Here is a 17,143-nt window from a genome sequence, read left to right as displayed (position 1 = left end):
AACTACTTCACAGTTAGGGCGGCTAGGAGCTGGAACCAACTTCCAAGGGAAGTGGTGCTGGCCCCTACCCTGGGGGTCTTTAAGAAGAGGCTGGATGCCTACCTGGCTGGACTCATTTGAGTCCCGTTTCTTCTTTTTAGGGTTTTGTTGTTCTCCTGCCCTGGCGGGGGGTCGGGCTAGAAGATCTACTAGGTCCCTTCCGACCCTAAATCTATGAAACTATGAAACTATGCCTCCAATGGGCTGGGCACCTGCCAAAGAACACAAAGATGCAACTAAGGAGGAGGAGAATCGCATTGTTTTGAGTTCTGGAGATCTCCAAGTGCCTTACCATGGTAGGGGAGGCATTGATATCTCCATGTCAGAAACAAAAAAAGAAAGGCAAGCGGATTTGCCAGAAGTCACCCTGCAGGTCAGTGGCCAATCCAGGAACAGACTGCAGCCCTCCTGACTCCTATGTCCAGTGCCCTGGGCTCTGGCACTGTCTCATCCACAGGGGATGGACCTATAGAGAGAGACATGATTTAATGCTGCTCAGTTTGCACCAGTGCAAGCCATAGGCTCCTAGCTGCATTGCCCAGGCCACTGCACTGTGTAACAGTAGCTTAGTGAGGCTGCAGCTGGAGTACTGCATCCAGGTTTGGCTCGCCCACTTCAGGAGGGACATGGATAAGCTTGAGAGAGTCCAGAGGAGAGCCACCCGTATGATTGAAGGTCAAGAGAGCAAACCTTAAGAGGAGAGGCTGAGGGACATGGGACTCTTCAGCCTGGAGAAGAGAAGGCTCAGGAGGGACTTGGTGGCAGCCTATAAGTATATAAGTGGGGTGCATTGGGACCTGGGAGAACAGTTGCTCACCGGAGCTCCCGAGGGGATGACGAGGTCTACGGCCACAAACTCCTGGAAGGCCGATTTAGACTGGACATAAGGAAAAACTTCTTTACAGTCCGAGTGTCCAGGGTCTGGAACAGACTCCCCCCAGAGGTGGTGCAAGCAACTACTCTGGATTCATTCAAAAGGCGTTTGGATATTTATCTTGCTGGGATCATTTGACCCCAGCAGACTTCCTGCCTATGGCGGGGGTGGGGGCTGGACTTGATGATCTCACAAGGTCCCTTCCAGCCCTAATGTCTATGAAACTCCAACCTCAGCCCCCTTGTAGCATTGTGCCAGGAGCCTCCCCAGCACTGAGGGCTATGCTGTCATGCCTCCCATGGTGACATAAAGAAAAAGCTGAGGCAGGGATGGGGAGCCTGGAGACTCTGGCTTCAGCAGCAGCCAGAGAGAGAGTCCAGCAACTAGGTAAAAGTCCTGGGGGCTGCACATTAACCCTTTTCAGGCCCCATGCGGCCCATAGGCTGCCAGTTGGACAGCCCTGGTTTAATGAATAACTCGATAGTTTTATTGCTGTTCTGCTGTTCTGCTGGTCTTCCTCTCCTGCTCAGCTGATGTTGACTCCTTTCTCAGACACATATCTCCCACTCTGTGATTTAGACTGTGGCTTTCATTGTTTCACTATGATGCCCAACAACCCTTGTTTCACTCCAGTTCCCTTGGGCACTAAAAAATTATTAGACTCTCATAATGGTATATTCTTCACATGTGTTTGCACAACAAGACCTTGATGTCAGCCTTTAAGTGCCTCTGCCCTGTAAATATTCAAATTGGACGTCCAATAGAGTTTTTTTTGTCATTAAGAGTAATTAACCATTAGGATTGATTATGAGGGACATGGTAGCTCATTCATCACATCTCCTGGCATCGTCAAGTCCATGCCAGATGTCTTCCGAAAAAACATATTGCAATTCAGTCACAAACTGTTGGGCTGGATGCAGGAATTGCTGAGGGAGATTTTGGGGCTGCTCTGCAAGCGGTCTGACTCGATGATCATAGTGGTCCCTTTGGAGCTTCAAGTTCATGTACTATAAAAATAGATGCCATGTTTTCTGGATGTATCAGGTCACCTTAAATGAGCGTGCTTGTCATTAGATCTCTGAGGTGATACAAAGAACCGTCTTTCTTAGATGCCTGGTTGCTGTGGCTTGTTCAACATGCTCAGGATCAATACTGATCATCAGATTAGGGCTCCAGAAGGAATTTTGCCCCACTGGCTGGGAACCTGGGGTAATTCAGTCACTTCCACACCATGGATCATGATTTCACCAGTGGGATCATCTGGGAACATCTCTTGCCTAATGAACTTCCAGGACTAGCAGGAGCCTCAAGGATTCCCAAAGCTTTGGTCTCATCTGTTGTCTCCTTATAGTGCACAGTTCAGCTTCAGAAGGACTGAGATACTTTAGTCTAATTAATGTCTTTGATTTTAATATAAGAGCACCTGCATGATAATTAGTGGCCTATGCTATATAGGAGGTCAAACTAGAATAGATAATGAGGCTATTTAGTCTTAAACTCTGTGAAGCAAAGTAGCAATTCCTAAACTCCACTCCAGCTAATGAAGTTGCATCAGTGTAAGACTAGTGTAGGTGAGAGGGAGTGTGAGGTTACATATCTAATATGGCTTGGGAGCCCAGACGTGCCTATTTGGGTTGTAATAAGAATTCAGCATGTTGTAAACTGGGTAAGAGCTCTGATACGTGGCAAGGAGCATGCCATCAATGCATAGAGAGAGACATGGACAACTACTCCGGCCAATGGAAATGGAAACAGTAATGAACAAGTTTTTAAAGAATTTGATTACCTTTACCATGGACCAGCCTCTCTAATTTGTAATCACGGCACTTTCCTTTTCAGTTGATCACCTGGAGTGATGCACACAGACTCTATGCTGCTTTGGTGGACTGACAAATGTCTCCAAATATTCAAACCCAGCTTCTTGCTCATTTCTCTGAACATCAAGGTGTCTGCTTATGGAGAACAGAACGGCTTGTAACCACTATTTCATGTGCATCTGTCTGACAAATATTAGGCCATTAGTGAAGGCTCTTTTCCCCACAAGAATTCCATAGGATATTATTAGCAGCTAAGTGGATGCCGTCTGCTTTTTTATGCATTCCTTTTTTGCACATAGAAACATGTAGTGAGTACTATGTGCACTCAAACGAGATAATATGGTGATACAGTAGACCCCCCGCTTGGCTGGAGATTGCTAGATAATATATAGTATTCTTTTGAGATAATAACTAGGAATGGAGGGAATATTTCTTCCTACAGGGTTTGCTTCAGATACTTTGGATAACTGTTTGTGGCTAAATAAGCCAGGATGGTTCTGAATTATTTGAGACTAGTATCAAATGTAGTACTATAGTATTATATTTGTGACTGGAAGGAAAAAAATGATCCAGGCAATGATAGATCCATTAGTTTGGCTTTAACAGGATGTATCGTGTTAGGAGAAAAGTTGAAGCAAAAAATTATTACAGACATGAAGGTAATGGAACATGCGGTAGAACGCAACATGGACTTACAAATATAGATCATGCCAGGTTCACTTGGTATCTTTATTTGATAAAATAACTACTTTTCTAGACAAAGGAAAGGTGGTAGATCTAATCTATCTGGACATTGGTAAAGCATCAGATACAGTGCCTCATCATTAAATTGAGGCAACCTATACACACGCTCACAGATTGTGGGGGAGGTATTTTAATCAGTGCAGTTCCTGGACAGATGCTCTAATTAAAATGGTTCGCTGTCATGTGTATTAAGCGCCTGCGTATTTCAAAATGGATGTGGGACACTTTATGCAAAGCTCATTCGATGAGGTTTAGATAAAGTGTCCCTGCTGCCATTTTGAAACGTGTGGGGGCTTAATACACGAGAGGGTGAAGCAACACGGGAGCATTCTAATTACAGTGCAAAGCAGACTCGATTAATCGAGTCTCCTCCGTTGTGTTCTAATTAGAATGTGAACGAGCATGTCTATAGGCGCCCAATTAACTCAATTGTGAGCTCAAACCGTAAGGGGAGTAAGCAACAGGCTGAAAGGGTGAGAACACTGGGTAACGTTAAAAGAGGGTGTATCAGGTTGGAGAGAGCTCCTTACAGACTGGTGGTGGGATCTTATTAAACATTTTCATTAATAACTTTGACCCAGAAAGTTGGAGTGTGTTGATGAAAGTGGCTGATGACATCAAGTTGGGAGGCATTATCATTACAAAGGAAAAATGGAATATCATCTGGGAAGAACTCAGTGACTCTGAGATGGAATAATAGAAACGGGATGACGTTTAATGCTGCAAAGTACAAAGTCATGCACTTAGACCAATAATGAGATTTTTTGCAATGAGCTGGAAGCTTATCAGTTGGAACTGGCTGTTAGTCAATTAGAGGATGGTTATGAGCTACAAATGTGATATGATTAAGAGAAAGGCAAATGTGACCTTAGGATGCATGAGGTGAGAGATTTCCAGTAGTGGCAGGGAAATTTTAATGCCATTGCAAAAGCACTGATCAGATCTTATCTGGGGTAGTGTAGAATTCTGGTCACTCATGTTTAAACAAGATTCATTCAACTTGGAAAAAAATACAAAGGGCTTCTGTGATGATCAAGGGAACAGCCAGCCTGCTTAATGAGAGCAGACCAGAAGAGCTTGGTGTATGTAGTCTGCCAATGTGAAAGCTGAGGGGGGTTAGAATTGCTCTAGCAAGACATTGAGGGACAAACGTCAGAGTGGGAGGAGAGCTGTTTGATATAAAGGGCAGAGCTGGCTCAAGAGCAGATGGGTATAAATTGGGCATGAATAAACCGAAGCTGGAAATTAGAAGAAGGTTTTCAAGTATTGGAGGAATACGACTCTGGAATAGCGTTCGAACGGGAGGCATGGAGGCAAAGGTCACTGGCTTTAAGATGGAGCGTGATTAGTTCATGAAAGGGGTTATATGACATGATTGCCTATAATATCATGGGACTGTACTTGACGGCCCACAACATCCCTTCTGGTCTTGTGTTCTCATGAACCCTGTCTTTTATGCTGAGGCCTCTCAGAGTTTCTTGAAGGGCACTGAGCAAAGCCTTACAGTGAAGTGTTCTCATTGCCTTACAACTAGTGGCATATAATGGCCTTTGGTTTTCCAAGCCTGTCTAATACCATTTGGTAAAAATGCCAGGCGTTTTCCCTTCACCTACGTGGATCTCCGCCCTTCAGGGGTATTCAAGTTTGATGCTGCGTTCTGAAGACCAAGGAGTGTAAGCCCTGCCAGATGCAGGGTAGGTGGTGTTGTGGAATAAGAGACCCTTTGCTGAATACTCACTCTTGACGTCTCCTTCCTACTGAAGCCATGAAATCTCATCCATCTTTGAGATGAATGCCAAGGGGAACTAGACAAATGCTGCTGCCTGTGGTGTTTTCAAAGCAATTGTCAGCGTGTGGACCTGAAAAATGGAGAAGGGGATTGTATGTTTTGTTTTGCAAAGAGCTTGGTACAATGGAGCACTGAGCCCAACAGAGGGAACTCTGGGAACTACCCCAGTTCTGAGTATTTAGTAATAGCATCTTATTGTAGCCGGTTCAGTGGGGTCACCAGAGCACAGCAGCCAAGGCTGGTGTCTGGGCCATTCAACACGAGTTATTGAATGAGGTGCTGAGGTCGCGTCCACACTGCTGACTGCACAGAGTGATAGCAGTGATAGCGGCACAGAGTAGCATAGACATACCTGGGCTTGTCTCTAAGCAATAGTGTGGGCTCCAGAAGCAGTAGCACTTAGGTCTGGTTGGGTTGATACACCCTGCTGAGCCTCCCAGGCCTTTTTGCTCTTTTGCTTTAAATGGATGAGCTCCCAAATTACAACCCAATTTCTCGTTAGTCCCCATATGCATGACCTGGTTGAGCAGGGCCATGTGGTTTGCATGGAGCTCTGTGCTGCTGTAGCTTCACCACTTCTGGTACCAACCTAGCTCTGAATGAGTTAGGTCACCACCCTACACTGATGCACCACGTAGATGTATCTCAAGATACATGGGTTAAGTTTCTCATCTGTGACCCCACAGTCCTGTCCCTCATGATGATCCTAGTGAGGGATTCTTTGGAGCATGCCCCCCGCCCCCAACTCAGAAATGTGGGAGTTAAAGTGCCTTGGGTGGGGGAGAATTCCTGTCCCCCCTGGCTGATCCCAAGCATGAACAGACAGAGGTCTCAGTAGCAGCCATGGTGAGATGCCCCCAAAGTGACTTCAGTGCCACATTTCAGGGTTAGGTGCATGTGAGTGGGAGCAGATATGTGGAACGGGCTTGAGACTACTTCTCCTTGAGAGCACCTGGAAGCTTTGGGCTGGTTGTGAGATTGAAGGGTAGCCCATGGGCTCTAGTTACAAGTGGGTATTAAGTGACTGAGGTGCAAAGATGAATGGACATACAGGGGGGACACACAACTTTTCCTTGGCACAGGAGAAATAGATAGGAACTACTCAGTGTCTATAGTGTATGTGGGGTATAGTGCTTATATCACCCTGTACACCAGCCATTGATAAATATGGGGTGCTTGGAAACCTAGGAGCAGGCCAAGATTTTTTTTTCCAAGTAGGTTTGAATTTTTCCCCATGAATCCTGAGTATCCAAGGAGAGGACTCGTCAAGGTGTTGCTGTTAAGGTACCAGATGGCAGCAATGCATCCATGCGCCAGCCCTGGCAGCCAGACCTGCAGCCACTAGTAAGCCAAGGGCATGCCACAAATCTACAGGCCATATTCAGCAGGGTCAGTAGCTTGCTGGACTAAGATCAAATTGGTAGTCGCTGCAGGCCAAGTTGTGTGACTCCATATTTGTGGCTGAATCCAGGAGAAAGCTGGCCCTTACAAAGTTTTTAATTAGGAGCTATAGAGGTATCTGGGACCTAAGCATCTTTGGGTCTGCTTCTAGTCATGGAGCTGAAAGAGTGTGATTCGCTCTTCACACAGCGCTGATCTCAAGTCTGTCTCCTCTGTCTGTCATAAGATGAAGTCTCCTTTGGTTAGGTATGTGCCTGAACATGCTGTGCTTTGACTGATAATATATGTATTGCAGATTAGTTGGATGCAACAGTGTAGTGTATTCCAAGGGAGAGTCAATTTATCTGCCCTTCCTGCTCCCCCGCCCCCAGCAGAAATGTGTATAGAAATGATCAGCAATATTTGTTGCAGTTAGAAACTAGTTATAGCGCCCAGCAGAAATGCGTATAGAAATGATCAGCAATATTTGTTGCAGTTAGAAACTAGTTATAGTGCCCAGCAGAAATGTGTATAGAAATGATCAGCAATATTTGTTGCAGTTAGAAACTAGTTCTAGCGCCCAAAAAAACAGATTCCACTAGTACAAAGTTGGCAGTAGACAATCCTGTGCTCATTCAGAAACTGAACATGAGAGTGTTGCACCACGCGGAAACCTGCTGCTGATATGACTTCCTTCTGATGTGTTAGAATTTAAATGTAAAAGTGTGAGGCAAACCTTGCACATCAATCTGTTGGCTATTGATGTTGTCAGGTCTCATCAGCTGGCTTGGGATGCTCTGTGGATGGAAGGATTCTCCTAAACGCTTCTGTGTGGCAAGAAGGAGTGCTGGGGGTTCAGTCAGGGTCACACTTTCACCTGGATCAGGGCTGGACTGTGTCCCAGGGTGATGCAGAGGATGCCTGGAGCTTGCATCTCTCAGAGCAGGTTACAGTAGTCTTCATCGCTTGTAAGTGCCTAAAATCCTATGTCACCTTTAGAGAGAGCCACCACCTGTGCCCTCTCTGGAGAGCAGACGTGTCACCCACCTGGGTTACGTTCTCTCTGCCTTGGTTCCTTGTCTTTTTCCCACCCTTTCTTTCTCTCTTATCTACAAGTTTTTCAGGGCTGGGGCCATTTTTTACAATGTCGTTCTACAGTACTTTACATAAGAAGGCCCAATCCTGCTTGGGTCCTTCAGCAAGAACTCCTGCAGCTAGGCTTTAAAAAATTGCTTTCCTCACTAAATTTGCAAGAGTTAGCAAACTTGTAGTTGCCAAACACCGGGCAGCGAGTGAATAGGAGGAGTGAAAAAACCAGGAATCAAAACATAATCCTTTCTAAAAGAATGGTTTAGGGTGTATCTCATGGTATCTGTTCATCTGGGGTTGGCTAGGAAGCAGACTTGAATTCAGATCTGTTCAGAGGCGTAGAATGGAAAAAATGCACCCAGGGCAGCTATCCCCCCACCTTCTCAAGTGCAGGCACAGAAATAGAGCAGAAAGCCAGGCAGCATCGTGGGGTGCAAGGCATTCTGGGAATCCTAGTTCTCGATAGTGGCAGTGGAGTTTGCTGCTGTTGCGCGGGAGGCAGGGGACAACTTTCACCTCAATTTTTTTGCCACTGCGTGTCTAGAGGGCAAAACATGCTGATTTTGGTGGTGAAAAATAGGGGTTGGTCCCATCTTGTCCCCACCCCCGCCAGCAGCAAACTCCACTGCTATTTGACAAAACCACAATTCCCAAAATGCCCTGGGCGTTATGACACCCATCGTCTGGGCTGGAAATGTGTGTTATAGAGGCAGGCAGCAAAGGCAGAGGCCAGCAGTACCCTGGGGTTACGTGCCTTTCTCCCAGTCTTTCTGGTACCCCCTCCCCTTACACATGCCCCACTCACCCCCTGCATTTTATGCAACTAGATCTGATGGCCAAAGCCTAGAAGTCACAGTACCACCTGGGCGGTTGGTTCATCCATGCATGTAATGAAGTATGCACCAACCAGATAAGGAGCAACACGTAGTATGCATGTAAAGCCTGTTAAAAAGGCTTATTCTCCAGATGGATGAATTGTTCATGGCAGATCTGATTTTTCATTAATACCCCATCAGCTTTATTTGCGTCCCACAGTCTATCCATGGATCCTGTCCCCCTCCATCTGGAAGGCATATCACGTTCCTTACTTCCTTGGTTGCGTGTTGCTGCCATAACCCCTGACTTCACAGAACAAATATTGTAGCAGTAATATGGAACAGAGACATAGACCTCCACACCAGCAAGCAGTCGTTCAGCTATTACTTATAAGCGGCACAAGATGTAACTGTGTGGGCAAGGCTGAATCCACGTGCTCATTGATATGTAAAAATTCACAGTAAGTGTATTGACCTCCATCCAGGGAGCTCATCTCTTTTCAGACGTGGTGTTTGTTTCTTCATATTACAGTGGTGCTAGAGAGATGCTAAGTGTTTGTATGACTTATAGTAAGTCCTAGTTCCTGCCCTGAAAACCTGTGTGCTACAAGGATGAGGCAGAGGCCAGAGGAAGAATGGAAGGATTGTGTCCACCTTAGAGCTAGTGAATAGGGGCACAAAGAGATTACCTGATCTTATACTATTTAGCTCAGTCATAAGCCTTGCCATGGCAAGCTATTGGAAAAGAAGCAAGCACTGACATTTGAGCACATCTAAAAACAAAGTGCCTTGCCCCAGAGCATTCTGGGGGTCGGGTCCCTGCTCCCAGGTTTATTTCTGGGGCGTTTTATATGAATATCCAATGGCATAAAAAGTCCAGGGAGCAGATCCCAGGGCTCGCCCCTCTCTGGGGAGTGCTCTTATGACCAGGGATCCGGGTTTTCTGTTCATCAAAGAAAAACATGGTAAAATGCAGATTTTTCTCCTTTAAAGGAGAAACCGGGCTGCAGGGAACGGGGAGTTTCCCCTTGCAGGCTAGCAGAGTTCCCACCTGCAAGGGGCTGGGGGCAGTGGGAGGAGGGCGGCTGGGCTGGGGGCACATGCACATGGCCACTGGGCAACCTGGCAAGCAGCTCCTGCAGGTATGTCTGGTGCCGACGGGGTGGGGATTCTCCCTGGAGGACCCAGCAGGCTGGGCAACCTGTTCACGCTATGCTCTGTGGGTAACTCCTGCAATGGGCCACTCGAGGGACTTGGAGAGAGTGTAGACACCTGCCTAGCTCCCGTTGGGATCACAGTGGACCTTAGTCCCAGTAGGTACCTCCCGGGCCGATTTACCTCTGGCTCTAAGTGGTTTCCCCAGTGATACACGGGAGAACTGGTGGCAGAACTGAGCACTGAAACTGTCCTGAGTTGTAGTCTAGAGGCACAACATGGGACTGCAAGGGCCTTTCCAGGTCTGCAAACTAGTGATTGCAGACAGCCAGGTCCTTTGTTCCCCCTTCCAAATTGTTCAAACTCCATTTTAATGTGGTTGAGGTGTTTTACCCCCACATCTCTGACTCGAAGCCTGTTCCAAAATGTTGCTCCTCTGATAGAAGCCTTTATTTAATTTCCAGTCTAAATTTATTCATGGCCATTTTATACTCATTTCTTCTTGTGCCAGTTTAGTTCTTTAGGTTTGTATTGTTTTTCTCCCTCCCTGGTGTTTAGCATCCCAGTGTATTTATATAAAAACCAGATCCCCTTGCATCCTCCTTCACATTCTGGGCTTTAATATTGAACTATAAGTTTCAATAGCAATCACCTGAAAGGTCTACCTTTCTACAGTGAGATTACTACGCTGTGCGAGGAGTTACCAGGATTTTCTCCAAAAAACCAGTATTTTCCTACTACTCCATTTTCAGGTTCATATTAAACCCATCGTTCAAACCAATACACCAGGAAGCAGAGACTGTCTCATGCCTACACTGTAATTCCCTGCAGTTACTTGGCAACAGGGTCCTATTGTCCACCATTTCATACCCGAGTTGGATCATTCTGAACCAGTGCCAGAAAACATTGCTGACCCCTGTCCTAGGGAGACATTATTTAAGCCAGGGGTGGCTAACCTGCAGTGTACATGCCACAAGGGGCATGGACAGCCTCTGTGTGGCACATGGTAGACTGGGGAGAGGGGGAGCACAGCAGGAGATTGGGCAGGGAGCAGAAAGCAGAGCAGCGGGTCAGGCAGGGAGCACAGGCAGAGCGACAGAGTAGGCAGGGGAAGAGGATTGAGTTGCACTCCAGGCGGGCACGTGGCTTAAATTGTGGCACACCTGCCAAAAAGGTTGGCCATGCTGATTTAAACTGTTGCAAGGCTATTAACAGCTGAAAGAATTCGTCGTTCCTCGTACGTATATGATGAAACCAGCATTGGCCAGCTTCTTGACTGTGTTGCTGCCCTGTTGGGTTAGATGATGGGTTTGCAGAAGCTATCCAAAGCAATCCGATCCAGCTGGCCAGATTGGCCTGTGTTTCCAAGGAGAAGCGGTAGAATCGGCACTGCGCAGGACTCGTTAAGCTGGAGTGGACAAAATGCTAGTAAGAGAATAGGAAGGAATCCTACACAGCCAAGGAGATGCAGACCCTGTGGTCCTAGTAGTTTCTTTTCCATCTCATCGATTCAAAACTGTAGAACTTTCTGTCATGAAATTAGATTGTCCTGTGACTTCCCATCAGAAAGCGATGAGGAAGGCGCATGAAAACTATCGTTTAAAGGAATGAATGGCATTTCTTGGAGCCTTGAGAAGGGTTGGGTGAAAGATGGGGCAGAGGTTTGCATAGCTTGTCAGCAGCTGTTCTCCCATCAGGATGAGATACCTGGCAGCTTGGAGACTGTTAAAAGGGCATTTTTGACACTGCCTTCAAAGAATTAATTTTTTAGCATTTATGCTGGGAGGGCAGGTGGCCTCCCCAAATATCACAATGCTGTGCTGTAGGGGGAGACTGTTCTGGACTGACAGGCTGTTGGGCTCATCTGTAGCATCTATCAGACTGTTATTAAACTAAAGCCTACCGAATGCCTCCTCCTGTGTCATTGTTTCTTAAATGTTTCCTGTCAGTACATTTTGTTCTTCATTTTTTTTTTTTGGGTACACACTGAAGTGGGAGATTTTTTTCTAATGATTCACAATGTTCTACTGAGTGGCTTGAAACAGCAACCTGGGAATCTGCTAAACAGGCATGCAGCCCAGAATATTTTGTACACTATCCTAAATGCAGCAGTATAATTAAAAGACATGCTTCAAATAAGTGATAGGGTTTTTTTCAGTGGGGAGAGAACAGGGAGGACAGGATGGGAGCTGGAGTTAAATATCAAAAGGCACAACAAGCTTATTTGAGCAAATAGTATCAAACAATGAGAGCCAATGCAATTACTTCAAAATGCTGGATGCTCTGGTATCACCAAGGGAACTTTCTGTCTGATTAAAAATAATTATTGCTGGCATTAAATCTGTTTAGAATTACTCTACACAATTCATCTCCTTTTTCACGCTGCTACCATATGTCTAGATTGTTGAGTGGAAAAAGTCTCTTTCATTCTGATAAATAGTGCTTTGTAAATATTTAGAGATGAATGTTCTGGATCACTGGGCAATCTCTTTCTTACAATGCATATGAGCAAATGACTGTGTGTTGTTAGTGTGGTTTGGTTTTTTTTTCCCCTTGCTCTCGATGGAGACTGTTTGAGAGAGATCCTGTGAAGAGGTAGATTAATTTGTGGGGAAACACGGTTGATTTCCATTGGGTCACACCACTGGATGACTTTGACCCCAAATTGTATATTGGGGGTGTAAGCTGGCTGATGGGTACGTGGGGTGGAAATGACCTCGTCTAACAATTATAGTTTCAACGGATTGAGAGCAGTCGGTACGGTGCTCTCTGGATGCCGGAGAGCACCACATGCAGAGTCAGGTATTTAGATGTTCGGGTGGTACTGTAGAATTGGATAACCTTTCTGCGGTGCTGGGGCTCTATTCACATGGCTTTTGAGAAGGGTTTAGTTCCTGAAAAGAGCAGCAAGTCTGACAAATAGATTGTGGCACTAACACCGAGACATGCTCCCATCTCACAAAAGGCATTTCTTAAAGAAACACTCTTGGTTCAATGCCATATATGTGTGTGTGTTTGTGTGTGTGTGCGTGCATGCGTGCGTGTGTGTGTGTGTGTGTGCGTGCGCGCACGCGCGCGTGCAGGATTCCTCTTCCTTTGCTGCTACTGTCATTTGCATGAAAAAAGGATCTTTGTTTCTCGAGGAAATACCTGCTCCTGTTGCTTTACTCCCCAACTGAAAAGATCTCCTGGGCCACTGAATCCTGTTCCCTGGTGCCCCAGGCAAGCAGCTGTATAATCCCTTCCAGCTAAATGCTAGCTATTTTTTTTCCTTGCTATTCTGATCAGACAGTTGGTCTAGAACCTCACTATTATTTAGATATTTCTTCCAATTTTCATCTTCAATTTATTCAGAGTCAGTTTATGCCAATTTGTTCATAAACCTGATTGTCCTCTACTTTCAAGAGTACGGTATTTTCTTGCATACCATACATCCTGGATATAATACACACCTTGTTTTTAAAAGGAAAACTGAGGAAGCAAAGATTTTTCCAGAGTTATAGCTGTAGACAGCAGGGACAGAGCCTAATCTTCAGGTGATTCACCCTCCCTTTCTGGCTTTTAACTCGATGCTGCTGAAGATGCTGGTCTCCATGGGTGGATCTCTGATTCTGAAGAGCTGAAGGATCTCCAGGGCGTTGAAATTTGACCAGGAGTAGCTAGCAGGCAGTGAAATTGCCTTAAAGGTTAGCTTGATTAGTGAAACATCAAGACCATTAAAAAAGAGAGACAAGCAAATAGGGCAGTTAGCAAACAGTTCACTGGGACCAAGAGGAGGACCAAAAGCAACATGCAGACAGTTCACTGGGACCAAGAGGAGGAAGGGGAAGAAGGAGAAGAGCCAGACACCAGCACCAGATCCTGCTCTGGGAAGGTAAGTGAGCCAGGGTTGCCTGTGCATTTGTCTTGCTGAGTGTTTGTTTGGTGGGTTGTGTATTTGGGCATGTGCTGTGAGTAGCTGGGTGATTGCTCAGTGATTGCTTTCTGTGCCTGACAAAAGCCCTAGCCAGGCAGTGGAGCCAGTCCAGGCCCAGGCGGGTATAAAAGGAGACTCCCCATGCAAACAGGGGCAGCAAACAAGCAGTTTTCAAGTAGCAAGTCAGTTTGCCACCCACCTATGTGAAGGGAAGTCTTTAAGGTAAGCTCTTTCTTTATATAAGAGTAACTAACCCACTTATATTTAACAGAAGTAGCTAAAACTCAGGAGTTAGACAAATATTTAAACCCCTAATTTAACTAGAGTCCAGAGCTAGTGGGGAGTTCTCTAAGGAGTTTGCCCAGAAACTCTCTCTCACCTTCCTTCACTGTAAGCTTGGTGAGAGGAAGCAGGTGAGCAGGGAAAAGGGAACTTTTCAGGACCAAGGAGCAGAGAACAGGCCAGCTTACAAGGGAGTTTGATAGGGAAGGTTTGCTTGAAGAGAGAGGCAGAAGATATAAGATTTAAGAGACCCAGAGAGATGGCTGGAGGACATCTCAATGCCAGAGCCACTGCCACTGCCAGCTCTTCCTCTGTTGCATTGGTGAGGTGTCTGTCCAGGCAGCACTGCCCACTATGGAGGCTTTCACCCAGGGTCCTGGTTTGCCATCGTGTAGACTGTGGCTTGCAGGTTCCTTCCAGTGACAGGCAGGTGGGGAAGCGCCTGCAAAGGGAGCTGTACCTCCTGATGGTGTCCCTTGGAGAGCCAGTGGAAGAGCTATAGGAGGAGGTGACGAGGCTTTGAAGCATCTTCCGCCACGAAGTTTTCATTAATTCGGTGCTGGAGAAGACCTCTAGGACTGCAGGGGAAGGACTTCCAGAGGCAACACTAGAGAAGGAAGAGAACATGAACTCCTAGGAAAGTGGAAGCTGGAAGCTTGTGACTCCTGGCAGCAAGCAGACGTCTTCATCTCCACCTGCAGCAGTTTGCCTGGAGAACAGACATGCAGCTCTAGCAACAGAGGACGAGGAGCACGTTCCATTGGTGGAGGAGGACAGGCCAGGCCTCCCCAAAGTCTGGAGGATCAAGACCATTACCTCCAAGAGGAAGCAATGGGTGGTGGTGTTGGAGACTCCCTTCTGCAGGGGATGGATGCATCCACCTGCCGGTCTGAACTGTTGTCTCCAGAGGTCTGCTGCTTGGCCAGAGCCCAGATCCAAGATGTCACAGAAGGATTGCTGAGACTCATCTGGTCCTCTGACTACTACCCCATGCTGCATATCCATGTGGATACCAGCACACTACCAGGGGCAACCCTGAGCAGATCAAAAGTGACTACAGGGCTCTGGCTGTGAGGGTGGAGGGGGCAGAGGCTGAGGCTGTGTTCTCCTCAATCCTTCTGGATGAGGGGAAGGGCCCAGGCAGGAGCAGGTGCATCCTGCAGATCAATGCATGGCTGTGCATATGGTGTCACCACAGGGCTTTGGCTTCTTTGACCACGGGCTGTTGTTCCAAGAAGAAAGATTGCTGGGAAAAGTTGGGATTCACCTGACAAAAAGGGAAGGGCATATTCATGGACAGGCTTGCTAACCTAGTTAGATCTTTAAACTAGGTTCACCAGGGGATGGAGACCAAAGCCCTGAGATAAGTGGGGAAGTGGGTGACTTGGAGGATGCACAAGGAGCGGGCAATAAGGAAGGCCTCCTCATTCTTCCTGACAAAGTAGGCAATTGGCTAGTTGCCGCAAGTGTCTGCACACAGATGCACGGAGCCTGGGAAACAAGCAGGAAGAACTGCAAGTCCTTGCACAGTCACGGCACTATGATGTGATTGGAGTAACAGAGATGTGGTGGGAGCTTGCATGACTGGCGCACTGTCACGGATGGGGACAAACTGTTCAGGAAGGACAGGCAGGGCAGGAGAGGAGGGGTTGCACTTTATGTAAAATTGCTGTATGATTGCTTAGAGCTCCAGTATGAAACTGGAGACAGACCTGTCAAAAGCCTCTGGATTAGGGTCAGGGGGAGAGCAACAGGGGCGATAGCATGGCGGGGGTCTGTTGTAGACCACCAGACCAGGAGGAAGTGGTGGATGAGGCTTTCTTCAAACAGCTCATGGAAGTTTCCCAGTCACAGGCCCTGGTTGTCATGGGGGACTTCAATTGCCCTGACGTCTGCTGGGAGGGCAGTACAGCCGTGCACAGGCAACCCGGGAAGATTTTGGAGAGTGTTGGGGACAACTTCCCAGTGCAAGTGCTGGAGCAGCCAACTAGGGCTGTGCTCTTCTTGCCCTGCTGCTCACAAACAGGGAAGAATTGATGGGGGATGTAGAAGTGGGTGGCAACTTGGGCAGCAGTGACCATGAGATGACTGAGTTCAGGATCCTGAGGAAAAGAAGGAAGGAGAGTAGCAGAGTAAAGACCCTGGACTTCAGAAAAGTGAACTTCAATGCACTTAGGGAACTGATGGTCAGGATCACCTGGGAGGCCAGTCTGAGGGGGAAAGGAGCCCAGAAGAGCTGACTGGATTTTAAAGAAACTGTACTCAGGGCACAAGAATAAACCATCCTGATGCTCAGGAAGATTAGCAAGTAGGGCAGAAGACCAACTTCATTTAGCAGGGAACTCTTCAGTGAGCTAAAACACAAAAAGAAAGCTTACAAGAAGTGGAAACTTGGACAAATGACTAGGGAAGAGTATAAAAGTATTGCTCGGGCAAGTAGGGATGAAATCAGGACGGTCAATGCAAAATTGGAGCTCCAGTTAGTAATGGATGTGAAAGATAACAAGAAGGGCTTCTACAAGTATGTCAGCAACAAAGGGAAGATCAGGGAACGTGTGGGTCCTTTACTGAATGGGGGAGGCAACCTAGTGACAGATGATCTGAGGTGCTCAATGCCTTTTTCAGAACAGTTTGGGAAGGAGCTGAGCAGCTGACAGTGCTCAGGTTAGGGACTGTATAGTACATGTTTGGCTTCTCACTCTTATATGGACTGTATAGAAAAGCTGGATGTGTATAAGTCCATAGGGCTGGACACCATGCACCCAAGGGTGCTGAGGGAGTTGGCCAATGTGACTGCAGAGATGCTGGCCATTATCTTTGAAAACTTGTGGCAATTGGGAGAGGTGCCAGATGATTGGGAAGGGGAAAATACAGTGCCCATCTGTAAGAAAGGGAAGAAGGATGATCTGCAGAACTCCAAACCGGTCAGCCTCACCTCAGTCCCTGGAAAACTTGTGGAGCAAATCCTCAAAGAATCCACTTCTCAGCACTTGGAGAAGAAGAAGGTGATTAGGAAGAGTCAGCATGGATTCACCAAGGTAAGTTATGCCTGACCAACCTGACTTTCTTCTATGATGAAATGATTGGTGCTGTAGATGCAGGCAGACTAGTAGATGTATACCTTGACTTTAACAAGGCTTTTGATACAGTCTCCCACAACAGTCCCAAATGGAAGCTAAGGAAGTACAGGCTGGATGAATGGACTGTAAGATGGATAGAAAACTGGCTGCATTGTGGGGCTCA

The sequence above is a fragment of the Gavialis gangeticus genome, unplaced genomic scaffold (genome assembly GCF_001723915.1).
Source record: "Gavialis gangeticus isolate Ggan-Ray unplaced genomic scaffold, GavGan_comp1, whole genome shotgun sequence".
Taxonomy (NCBI): domain Eukaryota; kingdom Metazoa; phylum Chordata; order Crocodylia; family Gavialidae; genus Gavialis; species Gavialis gangeticus.
Note: the sequence above shows the minus strand (reverse complement) of the source record.